The sequence below is a fragment of the Arvicanthis niloticus genome, unplaced genomic scaffold (assembly GCF_011762505.2).
Source record: "Arvicanthis niloticus isolate mArvNil1 unplaced genomic scaffold, mArvNil1.pat.X pat_scaffold_990_arrow_ctg1, whole genome shotgun sequence".
NCBI lineage: Eukaryota > Metazoa > Chordata > Mammalia > Rodentia > Muridae > Arvicanthis > Arvicanthis niloticus.
Genome location: NW_023046541.1, coordinates 1 through 6359, shown reverse-complemented (window position 1 = coordinate 6359; position 6359 = coordinate 1). Strand labels below are relative to the sequence as shown.

Genomic DNA, 6359 nt, shown 5'->3' with positions numbered 1-6359 from the left:
TTTTGCTGCTAGTCTTTATCCTGTTCTTAACAAGAGGTATCTATGGATTTTTACAAGAGTAACTGTACATTGTGGAAAAAATAATCAGATGTTTCACAGTCTATTGGATACTGGTTCTGAATGGACCCTGATCCCAGGAGATCCCAAGAAATGTTGTTGCCTTCCAGTTAAAGTAACAGTTTATAGAGACATGGTGACTAATGGAATTTTGGCTGATTACTGAATCACAGGCGGTCCAATAGGTCCTTGAACACATCATGTGATCATTTCTTCAGTCACAGAATGTATAATTGGGATAGATATATTTAGAAGTTGGCAGAATTCTCACATTGGTTCCATGACCTGTGGAATGTGGGCTATTATGGTTGTAAAGGTTAAATGGAAGCCTTTAGAGTTGCCTCTGCCAAAGAAATTAATGTATCAAAACCAGTATCTAATTCATGGAGGAGCTACAGAAATTACTCCCACCATCAAGGACTTGAAAAAAGCAAGGGGGGAAGTTTCCACTGCCCCATCCAGCAGGGCATTAAACAGGGGTCTGGGAAGGTCACCTGAAAGAGATGATGGGTGACACAGGCAAATGCAAAAAAACAGTATCTTGTCTATAGTCTGATCAAACCGCTGATTTTACTTTTATCACACAGGGGTTGTATGCACATAGAGGCAGGATGTAGGGAAGGCTATGATGCAGGGGGAGTACAGATATCTTCCAGAACAGGGTATCAACTGGGTGAAGGTTCAGGAAACAGATCACTTATGACTCTCTCTATGATTCACTTGTTTCTTATCTAAGCTGTTACTATCCACCAAGGCTACCTATTCACAAGGTCTATGACTACTGGTTCTTATCCAGGCTGGGAAATTTCCATCAAGGTTACTTGTTTACAATGTCTTATAGCTATCAGTTTCAGTGTTTTCGACAGAGACCCAAGACTTTGTGTTAGTAAGCTGACTTAGACCTATTGCTGATTTTAGGCCTTCAGTGTATAAGCAAGGCTGCCCCTCTAATGCTTCTATTTGGCCAGTGCAAAGACAGATGGATTATGGAGAATGACAATTAATGATTCAAAGCTAAGTCAGGGCTCCTCTAGATCACCTAGGATAATGGTGATAGTTGAAGTACTTAACCTTTTGAAGAAACTCTATGAGGGTAAACCAAAAAAGTCTATGAATTGCTAAATAATCCAGAAAGAGTCATTCTGCAGTCCAAGAACCAGATTACATCAAGAGATGACGCTAGAAAGAACCACCTGGAAGGCAAAGCTGCAATCTTTAATATCACCAGCTGCATATTTCAGTTGTTACAGAAAGCTGGTATAAAAACTGCTTTCACCAAGAAATTTGGGGAGACTGCTTTCATTGCAACCCATTGTGAAATGATTACAATATAATGGTATACTGAAGAATAGCAATGGCATGTTTTCTCAAAAAGAACCCTGTTGTAAAGGAGGGGTATAAGTTTTATCCACCAGAATTGGAGACATTTGTCCAGGATGATACCAATAATGATCTACAGTGGTCTGGAGAGCAAATCATCATTGAAAAATTTTGTTTTGCTAGACTTTTTATAGGGCAGAGAGAAGTGGACATCATGAGTCATGCCCCACAAGCTGTATTTGAAATTCTCGACAAGCCCTGGCTGCTCCAGAACTGTATGTTGGTTGATATGAAGATTGAATTTGGTGTTAATGTAACCACCAAAATGATTTTTCTTGCTGATATCATTGATAATGATTCCTGGAGACTATGGCCATCAGGAAATCAGACCAGCAGAAAGACAGTCTATTTGTGATCTTAAAGAAGTAACTCTGGAAGGACTACAGATGGTAAAGAAAAACTTCGAGTGGATTGCAAACCCAGTGGAGTTTCTTCTCAAGTCAGACAGTCAGTGTAGGGTGGTAGTCCTGATAGGTTTAACCTCTGACCTTGTTCCCTATGAAAAAATTAAGAAGGCTTGTGGAAATTTTGGGATTTCGTGTGAACTTAGAGTAACATCCACACATAAAAGACCAGATAAAACTTTGAGGATTAAAACAGAATATGAAGGGAATAACATACCTAATACATGTGTCACATTGGCAGGCAGAAGCAATGGACTAGCCCCAGTGATGTCTTGTAAGACTGCACATTTGGTTATCAGCTATCCTTTACTCACACTAGACTGGGGTTCTCAGAATGAGTGGTCATTTCTTTGACTAATCAGTGTTCTTTGCTGTTCAACTTCCTCCAGAAGGATCAGCCCAGTTTGTTGCTCAGATATTTGGGTTAAACAATCATTTTGTGTGGGCCAAACTTTGAGTGAGCATATTGAATATGTGGATATCTTTAAAGCAGTTTGATAAGAAAATCCAAGAATGCAATTTGTAAAAAAGTAATTTAATTTGTAGGAGAAAAGTTACATATTCCTACTATAGATTTAAAGAAAAAAATCAAGCAAAATTATTTCATATCAGAGACAACAGATCAGTTTACTAATGAATAAATTGTTCTCAATGTTTATGAGTTGGCACCTTGTCAGTGGATATTAATATTTTCTAGCTCTACATAGTGGTATGTCCCTGAAACCTTAGCACTCTAGAGGCTAGGATCACTAAATTGATACTATCCTGAACTGTGTATTGAAACCCTGTACTTACTGGGGAGGGGAACTTTATAGTTAGTAAAAATGACATGACACTGCTAAATTACATCTTACCCACTGTATAGTAATTGTTGGATAAATATGTAATTGTGGAACTGGAACAATATCTCTGTGGTTCAAGAATCAGTATGACTCTCTTACAGATGACCTGAGTTTGGTTCCCAGCATCCATGTGGACAGTTTGACAATAAATAAACTTTAAGTCAGGGGATCTAATTTCATGGCTTCCTTATGCACCATCTCTCAAATACTACTACATTTCTCCACCCAATACACACAATTTTAAAAAATAAACTTTTAAAAAGAGTATTATTTCTAAATGGTAACAACATCTTTTTTATTAATTAGTAGATACTGTTTGATATTTTGAGATGACACATTGAACATTAAAATATTTGCATTGTGCATAACAATTAAAAAAGAAAACTAAATCAGGTAGTATCACCATTTGCAACTGCTGAAATAGATGCGGTTTGTTCTGTGAACAAATTAACATATCTCCGTGTACCTGGTATGGAGTTAATGATCTATCAAATGGCTTCTTCTTAGTACCTGAACATAAGGTCACCCAGGAGCAATTTGCCTTCAACTGGTAAGGTCAGCAGTATATACCTTGACAGTTTTGCCTCAAGGATATATGAATTTTTCTGTTCTGTGTCATAATGGATATAGGGTTCTTGATTGGCTCTTTCACAGAATATCACATTGGTGCACTATATTGATGATATTATGTTTATTGGATCAAGTGAGCAGGAAGTAGCCACTTTGGACTTATGCATTTCAGAGGATGGAAAATAAATCCAACCAAAATTCAAGGACTGTCTACCTCAATAAATTTCTTAGGAGACCAGTGACATAGGGCATGCAGGGATATTGCTTCTAAGGTGAAAGATGAGTTATTTCACCTGGCCTCTCCCACTACTGAGAAAAAAGGACATTTAATGGGTGTATTTGGATTCTGGACACAGCAAGTTCCTCATTTGTTTTACTCTGGTCCCTTTAAAAAGTGGAAAGCAGCTTTTCCCTTTAAAATTGGAAAGTTGATATTTTGTGTGGAGCCTGGAACAGGAGAAGGCATATCAGTATGTCCAGGCTGCTCTACCACTTGGACCATATGATCCAGCAGACCTGGTAGTACTTGAGGTGTCAGTGTCAGAAATAGCTGCTATTTGGACATTCTAACAAGTCCTTGTAGATGAATCATAGAAGAGATCTTTGTGATTTAGGAACAAAGCTCTACCATCATCTGAAGACAACTATTCTCCTTTTGAAAAACAGCTCTTGGCCCACTATTGGGCTTTAGTGGAAACTGAACGTTTGACAATAAGACGTCAAGTTACTGTGAGACCTGAATTTCCCTTCGTGAACTAGATATTATCAGGTCTTTCAAATCATAAAATAGGCTATGCATACTAGTGGTCTATTTTGAAGAAAAGAGGATTATAAATTAATATGAATCCTTCTGTTTTATTTTGTTAAGAATACATTTGTGTAGATATTTGTGCTTTCTTCCAATTTCTTCACATCAATTGAAAGGGTTAAAAATTTTCAAAAACTCCTAACAGGCTGAGCAGAACCAAGAGTACAGTTCAGCTTGGTCATGTGCTTTGTGTTTCAAGAACTTGGCTGACCACAAGATATATGGTTGGGTACAAATAGGCCCTTGAGAATAGCCTATACAGAATGTTCTCCATGAATGTTCCTTGAACCCTGTCACAAACTGAATAATGGCCTGGAACTTTCCACAGGTACTTTCCAATAACCCCTCTTCACTCCCGTGAAGATTCACTGGCCGTGAATTCCTGAGGTTTGAGTAGGGGGAGTTCCTCCCTTTTGTGAGGGCTTTACACAATCAGTATTTAAGTTGAGATACTAAATTAGCACATGCATTTGTGATTGTACAAAGAATAGTTATATCATGTTAGTGTATTTATGACAGGTCCAGGAATCCAGGGGTGGAATCAAGGTGTTTTGTTTGAACATGAGATATGATTTGTTTCAAGCTTACAAGTTTGGATGCAATGGGTATTCCTGGTTGTCAACTTTACTATATCTGGAATAAACTACAATCTACAATTGGAGGCCACACCTGTTATCCACATCTCTAGAATGAACAACACAAGTTTCTTACCTGGATCTTGGCATGGAAATCTTGAGGAATAGGAGGTCCTGACAAGTTTAGACCCAGGCATGGTAGTACATACCTCTAATCCCAGGAAATGGAGGCAAGAAGATCTCTGAATTCAATGTCAGCTTGAGACAAAGTAAGTCCCAGATCCAGGTGTGTTTGTAGACACCTTTAGTTTGGGCCACTCCTTCTTCTGGAGGCCTGCATAAGATCATCAGAAGAATGTAGACTTACTCGTTGACTGCTTGCACTTACTTGCCAGAACATCTATCAGAACCTATTTCTACAAAATAACAGCTTAACAACTAGCCTCTTGTGACTGAGCAACTACTAGATTCTTGGACTTCTCATCTACAACTGTCCATTGTTGGGTTAATTTGACTGTAAGTCTTCACAATAAATTCCCTTAATATATAGATATTCCTTAAGTTCTGTGACTTTAGAGAAGCCTGACTAATATAAACATAACATAAAAATAATAAGTTTAAACAATAAAAATTCCCTAGGCAGGCAAAGTATAAATCTCAGCCACCTCATGAAGGAGAATGGAATAGTAACAAGAAAGACTTTGCTGATTCAAAAGGCATGGATGTCCCACACATAGAGGATAAACTTCCACTTGGTGTAAAGTGAAAAACATTATATAATTATTGAAGAAGCCAAAAGTAACAAAACTGGTATACTCAGGTCCTTGCCAGGAAGAAGGGGAGGGATACAAACAAACAAACAATCAAACGAAACCCCAAGAAAACATAAAGATGTTCCCATTCAGCCTAACAAAAGTATGCAGACCCAGCTGAATCACAACATAAAATTTAGGGCTGTGATGGGTAGAAAGAGTTCTGGATAAGTAAGAGGTAGTATATCAGATCATGTGAAAATTATTCAATTTCTTGAGACAGGGTCTTTCTATGTATCCTTGGATGTTCTAGAAATCACTACGTAGGCCCAGATGGCCTTGAACATATAAGATCAATTGTGCTTGAATTGATTATGTGGTGGACCATCACACCCATCTATACCTATCCCTCTACTGTGGTAGATTCTTTGCCTGGATGATTAAACCTGACCAACTAGAATGTTAGGTTTCCACTAAGGTAAAAATTCAGATCTAGAAATCATCAAATTTCTTTAATGTGATTTTTTTCCCTTAAAATATCCCAAACCAGGATGCATATAGGCCAGCATAAAAGCACAATTAAAAGAGACAGGGTGACACATCACCACCAAATCCCATGTATCCTACTATAGAAAGCCCTGGATATTAAATGACTGATGAAGTACAGATAATTATCTTAAAGCCAATTTTATGTTGTTGATAGAGTTTCTTAATAAGAAAATGATCAAATCCTTAAAGAAATTTAGAAAAGCACACAAATATATGCACTATATTGTTCCGAGCCCCTCCGTGTCCCCTTCGCCCTCGAAAGAGACACATGAGGCAGTGTTCAGGTGGTTACCACAGCAAGGCTTTATTCTTGTATCAGCAGAAGCAGAAAGACCCAAAGCCCAGAAAAGGCACTGCTTATATACACCCTAGAGTGGCATGTTCACTTCTGATTGGCTGCTTACTCATTACCCATAATACTT

The 6359-nt window shown here is 38.0% G+C and overlaps 1 pseudogene; it reads left to right on the top strand.

The window, feature by feature from the left end:
- Positions 1–1089: 1089 nt before the first annotated feature.
- On the top strand, positions 1090–2367 carry LOC117702558 (bifunctional phosphoribosylaminoimidazole carboxylase/phosphoribosylaminoimidazole succinocarboxamide synthetase pseudogene; annotated as a pseudogene).
- Positions 2368–6359: the final 3992 nt, after the last annotated feature.